This window comes from Perca fluviatilis, chromosome 9 (genome assembly GCF_010015445.1).
Source record: "Perca fluviatilis chromosome 9, GENO_Pfluv_1.0, whole genome shotgun sequence".
NCBI classification, from domain to species: domain Eukaryota; kingdom Metazoa; phylum Chordata; class Actinopteri; order Perciformes; family Percidae; genus Perca; species Perca fluviatilis.
This window is the reverse complement of record NC_053120.1, coordinates 16,952,058-16,978,633: the sequence shown is the minus strand read 5'-3', so window position 1 is coordinate 16,978,633 and position 26,576 is coordinate 16,952,058. Positions and strand designations below refer to the sequence as shown.

Here is a 26,576-nt window from a genome sequence, read left to right as displayed (position 1 = left end):
ATGGCAGTGGATTCAACTACAGTAGATATTTCAGATCAAAATTAAACTATCCACTGGACTGGAGCTGTAGAGATGAGGACATTTTGCCAGACAATCGAGAGATTACATTTTGACCAGATGGTGTAATATCTGGAGGAATAAGATTAATCTACACAGACATTGTGCACACATCTAAAATGAAATGGTGGGGTGTCAGTCCAAAATTAATAACTACACTGGAAAAACAAAAACTGATGTTTATTGTTTATTATCAAAAAATCTGAGACTATTGTATTCTGTTAAATGTTACCGTTTTGTAAGAATAGGTTGTCTGGTTGTGTATGTTTCGGCGACATTTAATTGTGTAGATGAAGTCAGTTTAAGTTTAATGTGAGTGATTGAAATAAGTGATAAATGGAGTACGAGAATGTGAACGATCATCAGACTATGACGTTTTAATAATAAGTCGTGCTATAATGTTTTGTTTTACTTCTCTGCCTTTCTTTGTGTGTGTTGGCTTGTATAAACTAAATGTGCTGTCATGATGTCCAGTATTTCCCTGAGTGAGTGATTTTATTTTGAAGAGACTATTCCAGGAAAACAAAAGTTAAATAAATAAACAAAATGACACAAATAGAATTAAAAGCAGGAGTTGATTTCAATTAAAGGAGGCCTAGGGTGTTATTTCAAGGCGTCTAATCTCAAGAGGATGCCAAATGCAACATAGAGTGCAAAAACAATTAGTTAATCAATTTCAAAGAGAGTACGTGTAGGAAATCTTTTTAAATGAATGCTGCACTTAGTGGTATGCACCAACATGGAGAGGAGTGGCTATGAATGGACATGGAAAAAGTTGGGTGACTGAGTACATTACACTTCTATTCTGATGCGTGATAGCTTTCAAGTCTGAAAACCAACAATGTGGTCTGTTGAATGAAAGAATTGCAGTGGTAGAGGAGGAGCTCCTCAGTGCCAGCTCGCTGTGACAGGTAGATGATAGCTCTCTCTCTCTCTCTCTCTCTCTCTCTCTCTCTCTCTCTCTCTCTGCCTCAGCCCAGCTGTCAATATGGATGGACGGGTTTAGCACTGGGAGAAGAGAAAATTTGTGGAGGAAGATGACAGTTTACGATGTGTCATGTGATCATTAGGAAGGGAAAATAAGGACACTGGTCCTGCAGTGTCACTTTTCAATCAAACTTCAATAATCTTTCACACTGTTGTGTGGACGTCTTTACCCAAAGTTCTTTACATATCGGCACACAAAGTGTACAGAGCATACAGTATGAATTAAATGCAGTAATTGGTGACTAAGCAGAGATATCTATTCTTGGACATGTCAAACTTTCTCTGGGTGTTTCCCTCTTCTGTTTTGTCTGTGTCCATTAGTGACAGCAAAACAAATATTTATTAGACAATAGAATTTATCTGCAGCTTTTCAACTGGGGGGGAAGGGAGGTAAGATGTTCTGTCACAGCCCCACTTTGGGAATTGCAAACAGGAATTTAAACATAGACTTTGCCTGCTGCATGTTTTAAGGAAAATTGTCATTGCAAATTGATTCAACAATAGGCATAGGGTTGCTTCGGACAGTTATTAAGCGTCATCTGCAATGGTGTGAAACACGAGAAGAACATGGATAGGAAATATCTTACTCACATGGGATTATGCCACACTGTGACTAACAAAAAGCTGAAATCGGCAGATATGCACTATGAAAATGGAAAGGCGGAGGAAAGGAGAGAGCAAGATGGGCTGAAAATCAGACAGACCTGAGGATTACAATAAAGCATATTTGTGCCAAACAACGTAAAATCAGTTCTTATGCAGAGTGTAGGACTCCTTTTGGAGAACTAAATTACTCTCCTAATAAATATGGCGGTGCACTGTGCAAAAGAAAAATAGTTCAGGGGCGCACTTACCACTGGGTTGTTTTCAAAACCTCTTTAGCTTCATATCTTCAGCTGCTCCAGCGGCTTCTTCTTCTACTTCTTCTTGTTACTCGCTCACTTGTACCTTTAAAGTAGATAGAAAAAGGGGGAGAGGGAGAAAAAGAGAAAAAGATGAAAGAGAAACATCAATGAAAGGGACTACTAAATGAACTGCCTCCTCAAATGGTAGGTGGGGGAATTCGACAAACTCTAAGATGAGCTTCTCTCTCTCTCTCTCTCTCCTCCTTGCCCTTTGTGACTGCAGGACGACAGTTCTCGGGCGAAGAGGAGGTTTACCGCTGATTGCCTGAGAGCAGTTGAGTGCAAATCTGCATGAAGTCCCTCCTTTATTTATTTATTTATTTATTTATTTTTTTCATTTTCTCCTTCACATCTCTAATGAGCCTGGTCCAAATCTGTGGGTGTATGTGTGTGTGTGTGTGGGTGGTTGGTTGGGTGTGTCTATGAGCGTGGTCGACATTTGGATAATTAGTCATATACTGCATGTACAGATCCACAAGTTGATGGTTTCCATAGCAATTTGTTTAAGTGTGCATTCATGTTTGTTTGTAGTTATTCTGTAATTTCAAATACTAAAATAGGATTGCATACTGTAAATCGACTTTGACTCTTTTGTTTCTGTACATGTAAGGGTGCATGGGGCTTGTGTGGGTTTCTATGCATCTGGAGGCCATGTCTACTGCAACAGCATTACTCGATATTCGGTCAACATTGCGGGTCAGGTCTGCAGCTGTGGGTGGCCATGAGTCCACCCTAGGGAGCCTCCACTGAGCAGCTGAGGAAGGTTATCTCCAGTGAAAGGTCAGCGGAGCTCATCATTACCCTGCCCCCAGCGTTGCCTTCTAAGTGACGACATGATATCAATGCTGGCATGTACGACAGGGGCATCATCGATTAATATGGACACTGAGGCTCCTATGGGAGAGCTTCCCTAAATGCACTACATGGCCTGTTGCAGTAGACTTGTCAAAATAACAGAGTTTTGACTTGATGTCGTTAGTTAAAAATACAATATTTATGCAAGTTCTGCATACCGACATTAAATCACTATGCAGATAGAGTGCAAGTAATGAGAACACATAATTCATACCCTGCACAAATGCAATGCCCATGCTATGATATCATCAACAAGGCCAATTATGCTGACTGCTGCTACAGTCAAGTGCTCTGCTTCTTTAAGAAATTAAAATCTGGATGTTCACATCATATGGGTGTAACGCTGAAATTGAACTTCCACTTGCAGATAGCATTTAAAACTAAATTTTATGAAACTAAATTGCTACTTCTCAAAAAGTGCTATCAAATTTGACATTAATAAGACAACTTTTTGCTGAGAGATGAAAAAGGAAATGTTTAGCAGCGGAAAGGTCAACAAATTTCTACTGACATCTATCTGTCTTCAGCCCGATGTTAGTTACTTCTCTCTTCCTCCACCCTCCGTCTTTGGATCATGAACAGAACGCTGCTTGTAGACAGTCTCCCAGAATCCTCTATGGGCATTATTACCTCAACGGCCGACGGTCAACATTATCCTTTATTCTGACGGGCCACTGGGGTCAGGTCGGCCCTCGCTGGCCAATCAGTGTCAATTTACAGGCTGGCTACAGAAGGATCCCCTGATACACTGACTGCAGTACAGGGGAGAGTAGGGAGTGGATGTGTACGTGTTTGTGTTACAACATGGGTTTGTGCACATGTCATATAGAGTGCATATGGTGACAAATGCAGTTCTTATGAAGCTCAATGAAACTGTGTGTGTTTATGATGGTAACAATGTGAGTATGCTAGAGTATGCTATTAAATCATTTTGCATGAGGTCGGTTTTAAAAGCAAGCAGCACTTGTTTGACTAGTTTGTGTAAAGATTTGTCTAGAAATAAATGCATGTGTGGCTGGATACACATGCACATGTGTGTGTGTCAGTGAGCGAGAGAGGAAAGTGAGGCAGATTCTGCAATGCTTCCTCCTCCCACACGCCTGGCTGCCAAGACAAGCGCGGGGGAATTTGTTTAATGTACAGCATTTATTCACTGCACACACGCTGTTGCACTACCGCTTCCTCCGTCGCATGAGACACTCCCTTGGCTGGGCGAGTCGCCATTAATAAGCCAGAATAAAAGGTTGCATGGCCAAACAGCACGGAAGCTAAAACTCATCCGAAATGAACATCTATCAAGATAGTGGAAATCTCGCCCGGGCGTCCTCACAATAGCGTGCAGGTGAGAGCGTGACGCTCAGTGTTGTTGCTTTTGCCGCGGATCGTGGGTTAAGTTATGCTTCGTCCACTCATGTGGAAAGCAGCTCCGGTTTGTTTTCTCATGACCCTGCAACATATTGGCATTGAGTTTGGTCACGGTGCTGGGACAGATGGCCAAGCATCATGGTGCAAAGGCAAATTGGGAAATGAAAACATGCATGCTCAGAAATGAGTCCATGTATTTTCTCTCCAGCAACGTGACCACATAGGGTACATTCACAACAGAAGAACAGGAAACTTTCACTCACTGAGCATCCATGAAAATATAAAAGCCCAAAGTAAGAAAACACAAGGCTGACCTACTCTGCGCAAATGTCAACAGGTCTGCAACTGGAGAAGTAAAACAACCTTAGATGATTAAATGTCAACACAGTTTCTGCCTTGATGTGACAAAAGAAAAGAGATTTTGTTTCTCTTTGACTAAAGAAAATGTTGCCATGGTAGCACCCGATGTCTTCCTGCCCTGTCCTGTCCTGTCCTCACACTCACCTCCTTACCATGGTTCTCCAGGTATAAAAGAACTGATATGCCCGAAAGCAATTAAAAACGAGATAGTCGCCAGAGTATAAGGATAAGAGGAGAGAACAGAAAGGATGACGAGAAAAGGGAAAGAAGAGGAAATGGGTGTGAAGCACAGAGAAGGTGTGAGAGGAAAAAGGAGGGGGAAAATGTGAAGTTTGAGATATCAATAGGAAGGGATGTGACAGAGAGAGAAAAGCGGGAGGAAAAGTGGGAGGTGGGAGGAGGAGAGCAGACTGACAGGGGAGGAGAAGATAAGTCAAGAAGAGAGAGGAGTCAAGAAGGGACAAGCTGAACGAGAGGAAAGCCGTGAGGAAACGACAGGTGAACACAAGACAAACAAGACAAAGGAAAAGACAGAAGAGAAGACAGGCGGGGAGAGGAGAAACTTGGAGGAGAATTAAGGATGAGCAGAGAGGAAAAGACAAGAGAGGAGATAATGGGGGAGGAGACGAAAGAACGAGCCAAGAGGATAAGAGAGTGGAATAGAGAGGAAATGACAAGTTGAGAAATAAGATCAGGAACAGGAAGAGATCAGGGAAGTCAAGGGGATTGAGGAAACAATAGTGCTTCGATGCTGCTTCTATATGTGACTGATAAAGAATTTGAGCTCTCGGCAGCTGTCTACGGTACACACTTGTGAATTCATATACGAAAAAAGTTTGACTCCAAATTTAGTTCTCTCGCGTTTGAAAATGATAAATAAATTAAAGCTTAGTTATTCCCAAAAAGATAGGTACCTTGGTAGACAAAATAAGACACTAGACACACTAGACCCTTCCTTCCTGAAAAATCACAGATTTATCAAAACATAGTATGGAAGAGGTGATCAAATTACAAACCTTTGTTGCCATCTTTTTGACACCATTTACCTTTGAATGATTTCACAATTCTGTGCCAATGTCACAGTCACATTCAACTGCTTAACATATGCTTGAATGTCTTTCGTCAGTATAGAAACGCATTCAGAGAAACTAAAATTATTTGCTTTAAAGCTTATTTGCTCATATTTAAAGGTGACCTAACACAAAATTAATTTCAGTTTAATTTATATCACACAATACATATCAGGAAGATTGTTCTGACGTACCACTAAGCCTGTCTTTCTCTATCAGGAATTTAAGCTTCTGCCCGTAACATTGCAAAGAGAGATGCACTTGGAATTCACTGAATTCATAAAGTAATCGACCTCAGCCCTGATACAGTACATATCCACTATGCTAGGTTTTGCTGCCTTTATTTTGATAGCATAATATGTTTTAAAGCACGTTTACAATGTTTTTTTTTTTTTTACAAAACAGGCTGTCTAGGTGGCACTACATGTTCTAATAAAAAAGGAATGTTTCACAAATGTCATGGGTAAAATCCATTCAATAGTCACAATGTGCAGCTGTGAACAGCTGTGGGTGCTCTCCTGATGTAGGCGCAAATGTCCTTCAACAAGTCTCTACCTGTCTCTGCTACTGCTCTGGTTTAGAGCATTGGCTGAATGCCGAAAAATGCAAATGTAAAAAAGGAGAATCGACCTCATGGAAATTACTGTTTCAATTCAAAGGCATTTCGCAAGGCACTGAGGCACCAGTCGAGGCCCCTTTGGGCTCTGACAAAGAAATAATGAGACATTCATTGGATAATAACCTCCTTTAGTCATTCAAATGCATTCCTATTTACTCCAGGCAACATTCTGACCCACACAAGACTGCAAATGACCAAATGTCTACATCTTGCTTGTACTCTTCCTTTGTTTTATACAACTAGTATCCAGTGTTCATTCATTCCAACTGTGTGGATGAATGCATGAATATGCAGCAAAAGTCTAACAGCATGCGCAAAATGACAAAATAGACGGTTTGCACAATTAAGGGCTGCAAGTCAATCAGTGTGTTCCAGTCCTCTATTTTTTACCTTGGAAGGATGGGCGCTGAAAGGTGGTGCTGAGGGTGCTGCACCATCCCCTGTTAACAAGGGGTGAAACAACACAGTGGTTAGATATTTTACCATAACTACTGGGCTATCTGAACATTTGTTATACATTTTTAACAGCATATGATAAGGCGCCTGTCAGAAAATATATGAAAAAAGCATAAATTTGATGTGACAGCATCATCACGTCAGGTCGAAGAGTTGGAGGTCAGCTAGCTAAACTTGTGGAAGGATTCGGCCGTAGCATATCAGTGGTGCCCAGTTGCAGTACGAGTGTGTCTGCGATACCTGCTCACCTCTTTGCTGGAATCTTTGCTGGAACAGTTCAAGAGCCTGAGGAGCTAACGCAAAAGAAGACTTCTTGGGCCACGTTGACCACATCTATATCGCCCGCCACTGCTGGATTGGAGCAGCCATGTCAGCTAAACTCAGGAAGGAGATTTAGTACAGAAGCATTTGAATGATCATTTTAGCCAGGCTGGTTTTTGAAGTGGCTGTACTGTGTCGGATAATGTGTTTTTTGCTTTTTTTGCCATGTTGAAGGAAAGATCAATCCCTTCACAAGCGGGGAATTTTGCAACTGGAATACGGTAAATATTTTGATATTATGTTTGATCATGGCAGTCACATGTTGTCGACAGGATGTGAAAGTAACTTGTAACGTGTGTTATTGCAAAGTAAAGAAGAGTGCAATCTCACTTAGTGGCAGCAGCAGACAGTTGTGGCACTTGCGGCGGTTGCAGGAGGAAAGTGTGTAAGTGCGTGCACATACATACAGTATGCATGCACACACATTTAAAAAATATGCTTGGAAGTCTGCTGTCTTCGAACTGAGAAGCACCTGATTCAGCTGCAACACTGCTGGAAGATGCCCAGAGAACCCTGCGTCAACTAGTTTCCAGTTAAATACTTTGTGAAAAGCCTTTTTGTCATAGTGCCTTCAAATTCACTGAAATTGTCAAGAGTTGCCTTTAAAACAAACTCCTCACTCAACCAGAGTGCCTTTGTCCTGCAACCTCATTATTCTCCACGGCTGCCAACTAATCCTTTACCTTTGTGCTCTGTCAGAGAACCTCCACACACTCAAACACCACCATTCTCAGATGAAACACTCCAGCAATGAGCCACTCTGACTGAAGTTTCATTAGTGGGGGCCTGTTTTGTGCAGATAAGTGCAAAAGCGTCCATTATACTAACATGCTCTCAGCAGAGCCCCAGTCATAATTACTGCCATGCAACATTGGTTAAAAAGTCTATGAGGTGACCTGTCTGATGTACACTGACACACACACAAGGTAGATCTTAGTGCTTAGGTTTGGAGTGTGCTCATGCGTGTACGTTTTTTTTTTTTTTTGCATGTATAGATTCGGACATCTGTGTGTGTTACTGTTCAATGTTGAGAGAGTGTCTATCGGCATGCTGTATGTGGTGACTGATATTCAATTAGTCCACCTGCCACCTCTACACGGCCAGGCATTTCAGCACTCAGTAAATCAGCTCGCCTGACAGCACACAGGTCGATATTAATATTAACGCCTCCATAAATAATGTTATTGTAGGCCCTCATGTTAATGGTTCATGATATGATGGCCGTTATAATGTACAGTGCGTGTTCTATTATGAATGTGCTGGGGTTTAACAGGGAGCGAAAGAAAGATAGACGGACTAAATCCCCTTCGGTGTCCTTCAATAGGGAAGTTAGTGACATTGGTTTGGAAAGGCGCCGATGCTGGTCACAGCTGTGTTCCCAAGCCTGACTGGCTAGGGGGTGGGGAGGTTGTAAGTGTGTGTGGTGGATTGGTGGGGGGGTTTAGAGTGGGAGGCTGTTGGGACTGGACACAGCAGATTAATTATTATAAATCATCTCCCAGGCCACATGTTTATGGCTGCTACTCAAACTGTTGCCTGACTATGCGATTTCCATCTGGTACACTGCACTGTGTGTTCGCAAATCGAGAGGACTAGAGCTCAGTAGAAGAATGGCTTTGCTGTTTGTGACAATGACCTATATTTTCATTCTGACAGCAAACATATCATTGTAACGTCTTTACGGATCAAACTGAGACTGTTGGGTGTTTTAAAAGTCAACTTGTTCACTTGACCTCAGGGTCAAAACTAGGGCAGAAAGGCAAAGGCTTCAGGAGTTTTTGTTTCACTTGTTCAGGGATGAAATGAACAGGGGATGCATGCTTTTGTCTGCTATCTGTTATGTGCTATCCACATAGTTGCAAACATTTCTTTCAAGTAACTTCTCAGTAGACACACTCCTCTACCTGCTGGCCTTTGAGCAGCTTCACTGGTTCAATTGCAAAGTTTTGACAGAAGCTCATCTGTTGCTAAGGGAGAGAGCAGTTTTACTCATTCACATGCTCCTTAACAGATGTTGACTCAACTTCCAGCATGCAAATTCAAATTAGGGGATGGTACAGTAAGTCACAAGCTTCTCCGAACCCTCTCTTAGCTGTGGCATAAATTGTGCCCTGAGTAGCAGCACACTCATAAATGCATGCCTTAAGAGGTTAGCATTATCAATAAAGCATCCAAAAACACTGTGCCGTCCAATCATGAAATAATCGTAACATTTTAATTCCAATTTTCCATGTCTAGATGCTCCTTCTTTACACAATATTGAGAAATTAAAAGAAAAGAAGAAAGATAAACAAACATGTTTTGTTATCCCCTCGCAGGCAGCGGCTCGCAAATAATTAAATGATTGAATAAATCACTGCAGAGAAATATTAATCAGCTTTATGCTTATCTGCGAGGGAGGAGGTGGCTGATGCACTGCGTGGTGATTGGTGGGGAGCGGAGAAGATGAGTGTCTCTCACACACACACACACACACACACACACACACACACACACACACACACACACACACACACACACACACACACACACACACACACACACACACACACACACACACACACACACACACACTCTAAATCATCCAATGTATTATTACAGTTATCTGCCATTGTGGAGTATTCTGGGAAATATTTCTAAACTGACTTTGGCTTGAGTCATGATGTCATCTCCCATCACTACACACACACACACACACACACACACACGCACGCACGCACGCACGCACGCATGCACACACACACACACCCACACACACACACACACACACACAAAACACAAAGCCCGGATCATCCCCGCTAATCCACTCTCATTAAGGATGAACTGCATGATAGCGTGCCACCACCAGCAGCCTCCACGGGCCCCTTTTACCACACTTTCAGCGCGTACACCCCACCACCAGGGATAAGTGCCAGTTTTGATGGTGATTTTAATAAATTACTGCAGATTGCATGTTTGTTGCCACTGTTTGAGTAAACAGAACACCTGCCACACCTGTCAGAGCTAATCAGGCCCGGTTTAATTAATGGCGACAAAGCTTGTATTTCACGGCAGTGTGTTTGACCAAGGGAAGGTAAGCACTTTTCACTGCACTCTTCAGAGAAGTGCTTCTTCAAACAGAAGAGGAATTCAAAACGAGACAAGCTGCGGGGTGACAAAGCTGGTGAATCACTTTTCTCTGGTAAAATGTAAAAGGATTCAGAGTTTTAGCAAAACTTCAAATCAATTATTCAAACACTTTCATTGTTCCTCAGGATGGAAGTGAAATAGTTTCTGCACTCAACAGTTTTTACCTGAGGATTAGAACATAAATAGTATGTTCATGCTCAGCGCTCCTCCACATCACGAGAAGGTCACTGCCGAGTGGAGTCTACCTACAAGCCCCTTGGGCTGAACAAAAAATGCCACACGGATACTTCCCTTCCAGCTCTCTGCCTCCAAAATAACTCTCCCTCTGTGGGGTTCTTAAATAAATTACAGATATGCTATCCTCCCAAGATGTGATCTCTGTTCTCCAGCGCAAATTAAAAATTTAAGCCCATTTAGGTTGGTGCCCAATGTAACTTGAAGCAGTGTGGTTGCAAGGGGTGATATCCAACCAGAGTTGTGTCACAGAAGTACTTAGTAGTGATGCTTGTTGCTCTGGGCTCTGCATCCGGAGAGGAAGCAGGGTGGCCTTGATGTTACAGAGACTGTATCGCGTAACTGAAAGGTCACCGCCTTGATCTCACAGCACAACAGTTTTTCTACCCGCAGCTACGTGGCGTGTCAAAGTGTCAAGACACCAAACTCTGACTTGCTCCCTCTATGTGAATCATCCCGTGTGACACCAGGAACCAAAGACTCTCCTTTGAGTATGATTAAACTGTGTGGCAATTTTTGTTTCAACCAGCCTTCCCTCCTACTCTTCAAAGTCACACACATGTCAACATGGTTGGTGCGGTGCGGGGTGCGGTGCGGTGCGGTTGGTGCACATGGTGACGGCAAACCGACTGGACGTTCATACTGATTGTGGTCAAGCGGTCAGAGCAGCGGGCAGAGCAGCTCCAAGAACGGACTCTCTTCTCTTCTGTTGCCAATAATTGCAACTCGGCGTCCACGTTGTTACAAGACGCACGGCTCACCTCTGAGACCCTCCACACACCGTCGCCCAGGCCGCAGTTGCGTAAAATCCCCGTCCAAACTGCCCCGACTGCGCTGACCGCAAGAAGCACGGAACACATTTTTGTTGCATTAAAATGAGACGTCTTGTAGAAATTTAGGATTTAGGTGCTCAACCTGGCTTCTACCAAGATGAACTGGGATTTTTTTTACAGTATGAATCACAATGAACATCAACACCTGTACAGACTTTTGTAATTGGGGTAGGACTAGCTCACCAGCAGATTCAAATTCACAGCTCCAATGTTCATGGTTGACAGTAAAATGCTGTATAGAAGTCAGTAGTCTCCAAATCCAAATCACAGCGATTATCACTCAAATCATTTAATAAACTAAACAAATTAATTTGTCCTAGACAAAGGCAGCATGCCAAAAAACAGGATTACCAACAATCTCTAATGCTTGATTATTTAAAAAAGAAAATACACTATTAAATACACCGGAGAATTGCCTGGGAGGCTTGCACATCAGCAAAGCACATCCTATTAATCTAGTGTTTTAGAGATGGGTAAGGACCAAAAAGGCTAATTAAATGGGAACTCTTTACAAAAAACATTATCAAGTAAAACAGGAGACACTATGGGAAGTTAATGTCCTCCGATCATTAAGCAGCAGAGGGCTAAAGAAATTAGTTTGTGTGTGCGTGCATTTGTGCCATGGACGGAGGGGGTGGGGGGCGAGGGGGTTTAATAGACCCAACCCCACACTGAACCCAGAGAAAGCATTTTGTCATTTGCCCTTCATTAACATATTCTATTCATTGCCTCAACTCTGGTGATAAATCAGGAAATAGCTCCTATTGTATCTTCCAGTGGCGCAAAGTAAAGTATTTTCCTGTACCTGACATTCATTAGCTTTTGTCTCTTTAAACAATGAGCAGAGCCTCGATCGAGCTTGGGGTTTAGAACGTATTTGTCTTGGGGAGACTTAACTAACAGAAACTAAATCAAGAGGTGATCCGATCTCTAGCTCTCTAGATCTCTAGCGCTCTAGATCTCTACTTTAAACACTTTCAAGTAAGGTGAGGTATGTGATAAAGACCACACCCGTCGCTATGGGCGGGCTATAGGGGGCCGGGCCCGCCCCCAAAAATGCTTGTGCCCCCCCACTTGAGGCACAGACCTCTTAACAAAATTACTTTAATTTTATATTATCATAGTTGCTAATTTTGTGTTGCATTAATGTTGCATTCTTTATCATTAAAACATTAAAAATATAAATAAACAATGGTGTGATTTTTGTTTGATTGATGGGAATCTACACTACAGCCTATCACGGCCTTACTAAAAAGAAAGTTAGTCTACGACGTGACGTAGCCTATGTCAGTGTAGCCGCTCAACAGTTACCGCACATTTTTGAAAGCTGGATGAGTTTTCGCCGGCTTACTCGCTTCAGTTCGTCATGGATATCGTAAGTGGTTGAAAAGCCCACCAACATTCTCCTCTGCCAAATTGGATACGGCACCGACGCCTCCTGATGTTGTCGTTGGAGAAGGAGTCCCTGGACGACAGTCTGAGCCTGATGCTAGTAGCTCCGTGGAGCCCGACCCTGGGCCTGGCAGGATCTGCAGGTCAAGTGCAACTGCGACTGGGGCAGCATTTGGGCCACAACTAGCTAACTGTTGAATCAGGGGGTGTGACGGACAAACCCAAACAGGTTGTGTTGAGGAAATATCCAGTCAAAATGTTTGGTTAAAAAAAAACGATAATTTTCCTCTAGCTGGTATTTGAACAGGGACTGGCTTGCGTAAGCTACTCGGTGGAAAAGGACTCCGCAGTTTGTTAGGCCTGCAGGAAATTCACATCTGTATAATCGGACGCGACCTTCTTCATTAAGGGGTTTAAGATTTACAGACAAGGGCTTAAATAAGCATGCAGCTTGAAATGACAGGAGGGACTGAAGAGAGGACATGCTGCCTCCACTCAAAGTACCGGTAGGTTCAAAGTCTCTGTGCGTGTGTGTGTGTGTGTGTGTGTGTGTGTGTGTGTGTGTGTGTGTGTGCGTGCGCGTGCGTGCGTGTGTGTCTCATGGCACATGCATAGCAATGCATATCCTTCTGTTGACTGCTTTAAAATGCAATGTTTGAGAGATGCTTCTGGTGTTACATCTAATATGTTGTATAGTCAAGTGTTTTATGGATATTCATAACATTGCTTCTATGTAATGTGTTGTAGGCTATATAGGCTACCTGGTCATATTGCTGTTGGTTATGTTTAACGTGATGATTACGTGCGAATAATATAACAAGAGTATATGATTATTATAAATATACGTACTGTACGCTAATAATAATTGTGCCCTCCCATGTATTTCATATGCCCCCCTTAAGACTGAGGTCTGGCAACGGGTCTGATAAAGACCTTTAACACCTTTAACCTCAGAGTGAAGATATGAAAAAAAGAAAAATGTATTGGCTTTTTTGGAGCAGGAGGTTTTCCAGAGGGAAATGGCTTTCCTCCACTGAAGCATTGCTGGATTAACCTAATCAGAGGATTAATCAGACTTGAAACATTGGAGGCTGTGCCGGTGGCCCCTTTATCCGACTGTGCTGGGCAGCAGAATTAGGATAGAGAGCAGGAAGATGGCGTTCCCACAACCTCTCTCTCTAGAGGCTCTCTGCTTGCCAAAAGACCTAAGAGGCAGAGGGGGAATTAGAAGCTCCCAGTTTGCCCCAACTGCCTATTTGAAACTGGGTCCCTCTTGCAAACCTCTCATTATCATTCAGACAAGAGCTTATAAGTTTAGAATTTGAGCTCTACTGGCGGCGTATCATGCAAGACAATGGTGTAACTAAGTGTAAGTTGTAATAATGAAGTTCATCTTGAAAAGGCAAAAAAATCTAAAGTCAGCAATAGCCCTGTTTACCCACCTAATTTTGTCTTCCACATTTTTAGCCAGCTTCATCCTAAGTGAAAAAGTTCACCATTTTCTTTTGGTTTCAATTCTTTTTGTTAGGTGACAACTTATAAACAAGCAAATCACTACAACATAATAGCACTAGTGTCACCATGACAACCTACGGTAAATTCAAATAGCTTGCATGTTAAATGCAATCTAACACCAGTCATTTACACCCAAACTTATCTGAGGAGCAGGTTAAATTCAGTGGACACCTTCCCACAATGCCTTCCATGCAGGGTGTTTTCCTGCCATTTTACAGCTTAGGTGCAGCACCTAACCCCCAATTTCAACGTGTGTATTTTCACTGGCTGCAGAACGGCTGCGTTCCAACTCCGTCCCAACTCCGGCGATCCGCAGCCCTCCGGAGCAGATACGTAGAGCTTCTATTTTTGACGGACGCCGGAGAGCTCCGCAGCAATTCAGCACAGGCCAGATTGTGCGGGACAGGAAGTCGAGCACGGGAAACAAAATTAAACATCTGGTTAATTTTCTACATAAAATACACCGTGCTCGCGGCAGATCATATTTCCCTGCACTACACCTTGGAAACGTCATAATGGGCAGAGACAGGCTTGAAGTCAAGTGTGTGGTTCTGTTTATAGAAACTACATCCTGCATTGTTTTCTTTTTAAATTGTTGTATTTGTGCTTTCTGTGGGACTACAGATGCAAATTAGCCTAAGGCTAACTCTGGTGCAATGCATTAAATGATTACATTTATGTTTAAATTACACACTGTCCCTTACAAATAAAATTTAAATTGAAAATTGAAATTGAAATTATATCGCACGATCAAATGTGAATTTGCGAGATCTCGTGGCTCCTCGTGACTTCAGCTGTCAGTCATGGCCGCAGCCATTCCACAACAAATCCGCACCTGGTGGGTATTGAAGGACAGCGGAGCACGGAGCCGACAGGCAGCGGAGCCGATCTGCAGCCGTTCCACAGTAGGTGGAAATTGCGGGTGAGCGTTTTCACGCACCGCCTAAGCATATGAACAAATAACAAAAATGTGTATGCATCTGGACAATGAGCCGACGCACAGGACAGGCGTCCGCTCGTTGTCTTCTGCAGACGTGCTGCATGATGGTTAGCGTAACCTACACAGTGGCACAAACAGTGTCACAGCCACACACACTTCATGCGTGTTGCGCACCCAGCTGCAGCCCACACATTAGCAAGTGTGCAGTAGAGAGAGAGAGAGGTAAAAAGAGAGAAAAAGAGAGAGAGAGAGAGAGAGAGAGAGAGAGAGAGAGAAAGAAGAAGGTGTGTTTGTCGGTAAGTATGAGGTTAAACTGAACGTTATAGCTGTGAACGTAGCAATGTAGTGTGTCTGTGAATAACTGCTACAATTTCTCAAGGCCCAAGCCAAGTTCCCGTGGCTACCTGCTGGTTAATGTAAAGGGGGTTCGCAGACACGGAACTAGCGACAACTTCAGCACAGGCTCACTGACTTTTAAGGTGGACTAGCTATTCTCATTTCAGTAACAAGCTTCTCCTCTAAGTTTTGCTTTAGTAATTTCTCCCTTTGCTGCAAAGTACAACCACTAAGCTTCATGCAAATAATCATGCGATGATGTCACCAATATGCAAATGAGTGTATGATGTCATCTGCATCTAAGGGCTCTAAAAAGCAAGGGAAAACCCTGCTTACTTGCATTCAAACTCTCAAAGGACAGCACTCAGCTGTGATTTCTGCCTCTTCAACACAACAGGCATCAGAGTATCAGCCACTATTTAAGTACAATCCTGCTTCCTTGCAGGGATTTAAAGACACGATGAGCCGATTGCCCTCGAAACTGGCAGAAATTAGCTCTTGCTGTGCCATGTTTGCCTGACCCTGTAATAAAGGATCAAATCTGTGAGGCCAGGCGCTTTTATTTTTTAAGCCTGTGACCACATGTTTATGAGCAGCCCTTGGAAATTTGGCTGACAGAAAAAGAGGTATTTGCAGTCAATCTGCATTACAGAGATAAATAAATAAAACTTAGCACTTATCTGTCTGCCTTAAATTGTTGCTGCAACTAATCTCACCACCTAGGCTCAGAACTATAGCACATGCCCATGAGAAAAAACAAGAGAAGCCTGCAGTGTGAACAGGGAGGGAATCATTGATCCCAGCTCCCTGGTAGACAGGTCATTGATCGCAGGATACAGCTGTGATACTTGGCACACCTTGCTGACTACAACCACAACTTTGAATCAGAAACAGTGAGCATTTTTCTCCTTCCTTTTGTCAGCTGACCAAATGATGCAGAGAAGTGGAGGGGGAATCCTACACTCTCCTCACATAATTGTGTGGGAACATCATTTTTCAACCGCAGCTTTGCTTCCATCCCCAGGAGGCACTTTTCTCAAACAGTGATCATTATGTTATGGAAGCTGCTGCCGGGCAGGGTTGAAAATGCAACAGGAGCCAATGTGCAGAGGCATACACCCCTTGGGGTGCACAGGCGAACACACATAGGAGAGCCATCGAGGGGACCGGGAATAAGAAGGAAAAGTCGAAGTGAACGCAGGTAGCCCATATTTGATCTTTTGTACTCCCTGGAGATTTATCGATCCTGGAATCTCATCAAGGCTTTTTTTTGCAAGGTTAAGTAAAACTCAGATATCAAAGATCAACGTGTTTTTCTTTGCACTCCTCCTCCACAAGTGCCCTTCCTACACCCAGTGTTCTATTTAAAGATTTGAATCTCCCAACATTCAATATGAATACACTTTAAAGAGTATATGTGAGAGGAGAGCGAAAAAAGCACTTTAAACAAGTAGCGGCAGGATGCCGTCTGATCAGCCAGTGTTTCATCTTAGCCACATTATCTCCAAATTCAATATTGGTTCTTCAAACACTCTGAAAAAAAGAAGGGGCTGTTCTGTCTAAACTCTCCTGCTATTTACGGATCCAGACCATATTTAGTCGGTATTAGACTCCTGTTGGTGTCCCCTCCGTGTCTCCTCAATCCCTGACAAAAGCATGCCATAATATACTGTATATGGAGCTGATGCATAGACATTGATGTCTGGTGAAAAAAATCCAGATTCACTGTACATTGGAGGGTTGTCTGTCAATGCTCAGCCAGTCTTGTTATTGACTCCGGGATGCTACTGATAACAGTTTGACAAATGGGCCCCACTCTTCCTCCTTCAACAAACAATACATCTCCCTATGTCCCCCTGTCGCCCACCTCTATTAGATTCTATTATGTGATACGATATCACACCCTGGCTGAGTACAACGAGAAAGTGCTGGTGAGAACATAAAGGCATTGTGGGTATGATAAGAAAATCCTGGCGATGAGCATAAGGAGATCCAAAATCTTTAGGACCCATCTAAAGGGATTAATAGTCATCCCTGTCACTTTGTACGAGGTTTCATTGCTGAGACAGTAAGATACAGTGACTCTGCTGGACACACCTTCACAACAGAGTCCTTTGTGGCAAGAAATTTGAGTGACCACATGATAAAATAAGGGTTGACTCAATTGCTAACTCAACTTTTAGAATTCAAAAGTGAAATCCTAAAACTTGTTAAAAGGTACACCAGGAAGTACTGTGGCTGTGCAAAATCCAACGGCCGTTTACAGAAGAAAGTTTGCCTAATTACCCAAGCTTTATTAGTTAGTTGGTTTAGATAACATTGTTAAACTAATGTTGAAAATACTATTGCAAGAGAGTGCTTTTCACTTATATTACCTACAAGTATTTTTTCCAGATTAGGTCTTAAAAGTGATGAAATTGCAGTCACCACTTGTCTAAACTTTATGCACACAGAAAGAGATACTTCAACAGCAAAAAGACAGTTTGCGTTTGACATTTTAACGATGTATATTTACAAAGCGACTAAGTGAACTAAGGTTTTTGTTTTGTTTTTGGTAAAGGTTTCAGGTAAATTCTTTTAAAAAAAACTTACCCCTGGCTCTTAGATATTGCTCCAGTACAAATCCAGTTCATAATCCAACTATGGGAATGCAATTTCCCTTTTCATGTGGGAAATTGCAAGTTCATCTAAACAGAGTTTAGTCAGCACCTCTTTGACGCTCTTTGAGAGAGGCCTTTCATTTACTTTTTAACACACAGAGCTAGTGTTGCCATTCTGTTGAAAGCTATCATCACACCAGGATAGGTTTCTTCAAAACCCATCATCACTGTCGGGTAATATAAACCCGACAATGTTTGCATAGAGAGGGAATAAGTGCATATATCTCACAGTCAGCTGGCTAACTGGGAGATTCCTTCAAACACCTTTAGATTGAACAGGAGAGTGGTAATTAAGGGGTAATAGTAAGTGGTAATAGTAGCAGCTAAAATTAATAGCTACAATATACTATAGATAGAGCTGTGTTTTTCCATGATATGTACACAATAACAAGAGTCATTGTAATTGCACAACACTTTCTTCAGCATAGCATGATGCTGTAAAGTGTAAGGAACAACTTGCATTAAACAATCAGCTATAATATAAATAATGAGCAGCCAAGGCAACACTTGCAAAGTTTTTTTAAAATAATAATAGACCAGTTTTACCAAGTCTTTGCTCAGATTAAGTAAGAATTCCAAAAAAAGAAAACAGCAAGCTGTTTAGGCAGCTTGCCTAAACAGCAGTCAGTTAGTGTACAACATTTGATATTTGGGTATCTATCTGCAAAAGTATTGCTGAAAAAGAGCATTCATGCTAAATTGACCTTCCCTAAAAAAAAACAATGATGACACTAAAACTAAACTAACTAAAATCCTATGCATCAGCTTTAAAAACATTCTCATGTTTCACATGACCTTTCAGTAGCTGCGGACCGGTGGCCCAAAGGCATCACAGCTTTAGAACGCAGCATGCTAATGTTAGGTGTGGTTTGTGTCCCTTGGTGGTATTTAGGACAGTTTGATAAGAGTTCATCTCCTCCACATCCTGCTTGTCTCTCTGTCTGAGAGCGAGTACAGAAATAGTGTTTGTCACCAACCACACAGCAGAGCACCTTTCACACACCGTGTCCAACAAGCCTGGACGGAGGCGCCAATATGTCTGCCAATGTGTGTAGCTTTTCAGGATATATTGTGAGCTACTGAGTGCGTGTGTGCCAGTGAGTTTCTTTTATGATTTTAATAAAGAATGCTGCATGTTATCAATGACATACTCACCAAAAATACTTGTCCCCCAGGAACCAGGAGTCTTCAGCTTCTCCATTTTCAAAATAATTACATTTTACATTACATTTCTCCTCTCACTAATTACATATATTTGAATTACTTTACTTAGAGGGGCAGCTCTATTGCTTTTGGTGTGGTACAGTATTAATATAATCTGACTTTTCTCTGAAAACTGTTTCATAAATTCTCATTTTCATAGGATTTCACCAGTGTAATCTGAACTGAGCCAAACTGTGCACAAAACTCAAAACATTCAGTACTGTGCCAGCTCGGAATGATACACTAGAGCAGAAGGAAAATGATCTGTGAGGGTGAGGGGAGCAGCAACAGATAAGAGGATTACTCCATTATTATCTACCCCAAGGGCTGTTACCCCAGAGCAGAGAAACATGGTTAAAAAGGGCAAGACCTTGAATTTCCCCTGACATGCTCACATGGTTTAAGCGAGGCAGAGTCACCACATGACATACTATCCCACTCTGCACAGGGCAAAGACATGTTTTTAGCCCAAGCTCAGAAGCAGCATCGTAAGGGTGTGACCTTGCTCTCCTGTCCAGCCTTCCTCTAACCTTCCTCCAGAGACACCGGATGGATGGACCTGATATATGGTTTGGAATGTGAGGTTAAGTGTGCTTTCAACAATCTGGGGATTTTTTAAAATCTTTTTTGGGTCAAAATGTTTGTTCTATAATCAGATAAAAAATATACTTGAAAAGTGCCTGCCAAGGATAGCCCAGAAGTTCAATAGTGCTCCTTAAAGGCTAGATGGTGTCAGTACAAAAGAGATATACTCTAGTATATGGAAATATTAGATATTAGGATAGGCTATATCTTTTGATAAACAAAAACGGATTTGCAGCATTTTGAAAAAGAATTTCTCAGTTTCACTTGTAGTTCCCCAATAAGGATGACAATCACTGGTGGCTCTTATGTATATATAAAGATGCAATGGCCTCATTTTGATTCAAATGTTTAGACTATACCAGTACATGCAAACACAGTTATATAACTCTGAGATTTTCTCCCCAATGTACTCTGTAAAGTAACAAAAATCCAGAAGAGATGCAAATGAAAAAAAATGACTATTGCCTATTATAATTTATTTTGAGATCTCACACACACACACACACACACACACACACACACACACACACACACACACACACACACACACACACACACACACACACACACACACACACACACACACACACAAAATGCACATCTAGCCAGATAACAGTGTTTTGCAGTGTTTGTGTGGGCGATTGAGGCAGGGCTCTCACTTTAGTTTAAACAAAGACATCAAGAGTGTTTGTGTCTCCACGTCAAGACTGAGGCGATAATTACTGTTATTCAAGCAGAAAGCTCATAGCACTGGTGGGAATTAATGTGTGTTAGCTAGTGACTGTGTCTTTGTAAAATATATCTACACCAGCTGTCTGAGGCTTCATTTCAGGAAATGCAACTGTCTTTCCACTCCAATTCAATTGTATTTGACTCTTGGCCGTAAACGGCATGTGTAAAGTAAAACGAGAGAGTAGGTAGAGCCCTACTGTTTTGCTCAAGGACATACTGATGGAGGAACATTAGCGGTTGTGTAGGCTCCTCCAAACTATCCCCTGAAGCGTTAATAAACATTTAAGCATAGCAAAAAATATGAATTTACAAACTTTCCCTTACCATGTTGCTGCATTGTTGGAAACAAAGAAATTCAGTCATTAGTCAAATTCTGATCCATTTTTTTCCAGCATAACCACAAGCTTAACGTGACCCTTTTCAAACCTTAACCCAAACAATAGATTAACCCTTGACACTCCTCATGTTACTTTCACTTGATATTCAATTACAGCATATGGGACTAGCATGACAAGTGTGACCTTTATAGGTAGTTACATACTATCCCACTGAGCATTCTTCAAGAAGCAGGATGCCTTTTGCCTTAGGTGAGAGCCTAAGTGTTTGTTTTTTTTCACAAAAAACTATGAGAGTTCTAGATCACCTCATGCTGTCATTAGTGGTTGCGCAAGCTTCTCTGTCCTCTCCTCTGCGTGTTTGACCGAGGGCTGGGCTTAGCACGCACATACACACACACCCACGCATGCCCACACACACACACACACACACACACACACACACACACACACACACACACACGCACACGCACACGCACGCACACACACACACACACACACAGCAGAGCAGAGAGGCCACAGTGGAGACAGTGAAACAGGTGAAGTGAAGGTAACGTTGTTCTTTTTACTTGAGTAAAAAGTAAAAAAGCGATATTTACACTTGCTTTGTCCACAGTTGTTGTTTTACACAACCACAGCACACTAAAGCTAAAAAGTGAATTGTAGGGATGTGATGTAACAATGCTTTGTGAATCGGTTTTAAACTGATATAAATGTGTAAAGATCATACCAGATTTTTTTTTTATTTCGAGGGGATTTTTAAACAGCCTAGGGCATGACACTAGATACCTTACACAGCAGGTAACATTAGCCTACCATTAGCTAGTAGCTGGCTTAAATACGATTAAAATGCTGACAGCTAAACAGTGTAAAGCGTGACTGTATATCACTGGAAAAGGATTCCAACACCGAGACAAAAGTACAACAATCTGCAGCTGAAGACACAGTGTAGACTAGCTGCACTTTGAGACGCTATGGCTACTGCCGCAGTCTATCTAATCTAGCTTTTCTTCTTTTGTCGTTTAACAGCAATTGTTATTGTTATTACATTTTAAATAAATAATAAAAATTTGACCATATGGCCTTAGCAATAAACAAGCCAGTCTTTAATCTTTATTTTTTTTATAAAATTTTTGTTATTTAAGATAAAATACAATTTCAGTTGCACTTTTGATGAGAGGACATTGGTTGTTTTTGCACAGTTTCTATAAATAAAGGAATATTTTTCAGTCATTTGTCTGCAGCTCATTCTATTAAAAAAATCGTGAGAAAATCATATCATGAACTTAAAATCGTATCGAATCATGAGTTGAGTGTATCGTTACATTCCTAGTGAATTGTTAACAAGCTAAAACGTTTGCCATGTAGGCTATCCTTAAGTTTGGCAAATCCTTGTAAACTTAGCTACTGGCTTGAAAACAATTGCGATAACTCATACTATTCAATGCCCTTTTTCTTGCACTTTTTTGTTTTAAAACATAAACGGTAGGCACATGCATAAACATGCACTCTGTTGTTGCTATAAGTAATGAGTAGATAGAAATGAAAAGCTAAGCCACAAGAACCTTTCTATCCCTGATATGAGCACCTATTATGGCCGAGGTACAGTATTAAAGAGAAGTGCAGAAATACATGCATACAAAGCTTTTCAGTGTAAGAAGAAAGATATGGGACAAGATAGTAACATTTTGTGGAAGTTGCCCGCTCTCAAGCAGCCCTGCCACTACTCCTCACTAATTCATGATCAATGAGGATAAAGATGAGATCTTGGTCAAAATGTTTTAAACTTCCCATAAAAAAGTTAATGTAGTTACTCATTGAGGCATGTTAAAAAGAGAGGGAAAGCCTGCCTCGTTGATAGAAGAAAGCCTTGCTGAAAGATAAGCATGCAGCAAGTGAGCTGTAACTCCTTGAAAGCTTGGGAGCTCCTCAGGTTTGTGTAAGTGTAGGCTATCAACAGTGAGGGCAAAAACACAGAGACAGGAGAGCGGGTAAATTTGGGAGCAATGTTTCGAGGAAAATGGAATTTCCTCTCTCTTTAACAAGACAAGTGACCTTTGTCCTCTGGGTGGCTCTCTCCTCCTATTTCTCCATTAGTACATGGAGACAGACAGGCACAACATGCATGTACACACACACAAAGGCATTTGCAATTTCGTTCTAAAGCAGCCCTCCTAATACACACACAGGCGCACACGGTGCAACAGTCAATATTTTCTAAAGGATGGCCTCCCTCGAGAACTTGCAGGCAATCTGAGGGGGGCCCCTGCAATGAAAGGGCCCGTGATTGCATTCGACCGTAGCCCTTACAAAGATGTCGTACATCAAATGCCAACAGATAAAAAGCCATCCGCGAAGAGTTAATCAGCGGAGGAGCTTTCATGGCCACACCGCAATTTGTCTCAATATCATGAAAAGAAGACAGGCTCTCATAAAAAAGCACCAATATAAATAAATACATAGCCACATTTGTGTTTCATGTAGTGCTGCATGTGATGTTATCTCAGACTACTTCATGGCTGCCAGGGCTGCTTTTATCTTACCGTTTGCCAATACTGCCTGACCTTGAGAGTGAGGTGTGTATGTGTATTTGTGTCAATGCCTGAGTGTCCTGATGCCCCCCCTCCCCTCTCATTTCGCTGATACAGATTGGTTTGAAAGCCTGACCAATTTGCATTCTGAGTCAGGGTGTAAATGCCTGTACAAGAGGCTGTTTAAGCATTTTGCGTACTTGCCACCTCACACCTGGTAGGATACGCTGGTCTGATTCCAATGGATAGGCACACTCGGGTAGAATGAGGCTTAATCACGATAGCTGTTAACCCCCGTTTCTGACCTCTTGTACCAGCCACTGCATTTCAATCAAATGATTACGCTAGTCCCACCAATGCCAGTGAAACGGGCAAAAACATCAATGGAGGAACAAGGTATTTAACCCCGGCTAGCAGCTTGCCAAATACTCCAAAATGCACGCAGAGCTACTTGAAAGACTTCCACTTGAATTACATTTTTTCAGAGATTATCCTGAGTGGAGAATAATGATTCAATGTCATTTCATCAATGAAGTTATGGTATGGATTGTGATACATGGGTATTACAATGTTATGGATAAATGTGAGTTTGACATTTTGAATCAAATGAATCACTTCATGCAGTTGAGTATAGATCAGGGAAGCTAACAATATCTGCTTATCTTGATCCTGGGACATCTTTTCCCCTGAGAACCCTAGCTTTTTTGTGATTTGGAAACTGCAGCAATCAACATTATAGGCTGATTAGGAAAGTATGAACGCTCTTGTTACTAGCATTACATTTGTTTTATTGCTTTACAAATTATTTAAGTAAAAATTTACTTCATATTTTATTTTTTTCTAGTAACACTATAAGACTTTTACAAACTGGATCCTTGTGTTTTATAGGTAGTCCAATAAATCATGTGCAGTGGGGTGTTTTCACCTAAAAATGGTTACCGTTTCAAAGAGTTGTTATATAAAAAAAAAATGCTATATTTAGAAATATTAAGATGAAAAGGCAAACTCATAATGTTATCCCATGTTTGTTTTGAACCTATTTTAAGCAACAACAATAGCTAACCTGCTGTTATTACTGGAAGTAACTGCTGTTCCTTGCATACAGTTAGCATTTGGTATGCTATCCACATTCTAACCTTGTTTCAACTCTCTTTGGAGCAGTCCATCCACTTTGGCAGTGGACAGGCTCGATTATGTTCAAGGCTGAGACATCCCGGGGGTAATATTCTTCATCTCCTTCTGGAAATCTAGACGGCCGTTCTTTTGCTCTCAGGACACGTCGACCCAGACCGTCACAATCAATTGTGTCAGTCTGCATTGACACAAGCGTCTGTCACCATCCATTTACCTATACAATGAAGGCAGGACACAATTCTACTGTAAATATTAGACTTCCCAATATGGTTATGCTCATACATAATCTTTTGGGTTACAGTGAGCTATATGTGCACACACACTGCTATAAAATGCTGGCTGTGGTGCATTTTTAATAGGAATTTTATTGAAATATGGTACATGTACTGTTGTGTATCAGATATTGTATGTCTATTTACTAAAAGTTTTGTTTTTTTCTATCTCTGCACTGGGGCCACCAAGCCAAATATCTGTAGACATCTGATATCTGATTTGATATTTCAAAATCAGATTCTTCATACACACACACACACACACACACACACCCACACACACACACACACACACACACACACACACACACACACACACACACACACACACACAAACACACACATAAACATGCACATCCCACCACAGATCCCAAAGGTACTGTGTCCTTGGGAGATCGAAGTTTCGTCGAGCTGTTCATCAGACATCTGCTAAGCGACTCATCATGAAAGCGCCGAGGTTTATTCCCTCGCTTTGCCGTGCCAAGAACAACTGGCAGGCGCAAAGAACCCTTCCACTCTGCCACCAAGGTTAGGTGAATGACAACGCTGAGTTACTAAGAGACAAGAGACAGCCATAGAGGGGATAAAAACAGGATAGGTATGCTACAGTCACGTCCATCTGTATATTCTTTTCCTTTTTCCTGTCCCTTTTTACTTCCATCTTTTTTTATAATTCCTAGCCGCCTCTCTTTCTCCATTTCCCCTTTAGGTTTTTTTTTTTTTCTCTTGCGGTTTATATTTTCTTATTGTGACTCTCAAAACAGTCATAACACAACAATGCTCCTCTCCCCGCTCACAATTTTCTCTGCCTTACTTCCTTGTCTCCGTTTCTTTCTCTCACTTCAGAAAAGAGGGGAGCTAATTCTGCCTCTGCATTATTTATTGTCAGACAACAAGGAGCAACCAGTGCTGCAAATAATCCAAACGAAGGTCAAACAGTAGCATTGGCCAGCTCAGAAACCCAACCCAGCTGCCCTCTATCTTCTCTTGAATTTGGAAGAGAGACATAGAGGAAAGAGGATGGCAGGATGTAAAATATATGCACAATACTAAACATTCCCAGAGTAACAACCTCAAGAAATCAAACTAGAGACATGCTGGCATATCCAGCACTGATCACTACTTTGCTGTGGTCTGAATGGGCAAATGTTAACAGTTGACATCAAGCATCAAAAGCCAATCACACACTTCACCTCCCAAAATTCCTGCAGCAATCAACCGCAAAACAAAGTTTGGATAAATTGGATTGCCATAAGAATGTAGAGTAAGGTGTCTAATAATTCAAACTGATGGCTGGCCTAGCAGAGCATACAGTGACAGAGGACAATCAGCATCATGTCCTAATGATTATCCGTTTTTGTTTTTGAAAGGGAAAGGCATTTGCATTCAGGACAGTTAGCTGATGTTCTTTTCTAGATTGATTTACAATGCCTGTTGGTGCTTGAAATTCCAACAACACCACTATGACAAAGCATATAAAGATGTCCAATGCTCAGAGCCACAGTGACACTGAATGAATCGACTGTCCGGGAAAGTAGAAAATATGTATTTGTTGTGTATGTGTCCGTCTACTCTACTACTACTATTCATCTGACAGGTGAATTTTCAATATCAAAAGAGGAGGAAGACATAATCAAAGAGAGCATAATTAGATGAGAGGAAAGTGAAAGAGTAAAGGACATGATATGTTTCTTTAAGGGATAAATTTCGAGGTTGCAAAAGAAATGTAAATGTGACATGGTGATGGCTT

The 26,576-nt window shown here is 41.7% G+C and overlaps 1 protein-coding gene across 18 annotated transcripts in view; it reads right to left on the bottom strand.

Annotated features, from left to right (window-relative positions):
• Window positions 1-26,576, bottom strand: part of ptprsa (protein tyrosine phosphatase receptor type Sa) — a 251,267-nt gene that overhangs the window by 199,252 nt on the left and 25,439 nt on the right. For 17 of the 18 annotated variants that reach the window (XM_039811969.1, XM_039811978.1, XM_039811973.1 and 14 more), the window contains exons 2-3: window positions 6,609-6,658; window positions 1,899-1,992 (exon numbers count right to left, since the gene is read on the bottom strand). The gene's annotated coding sequence lies outside the window, so the exon portion shown is untranslated. The remainder of the gene's footprint in view (window positions 1-1,898; window positions 1,993-6,608; window positions 6,659-26,576) is intronic. The other variant, XM_039811971.1, reaches the window with a different exon arrangement.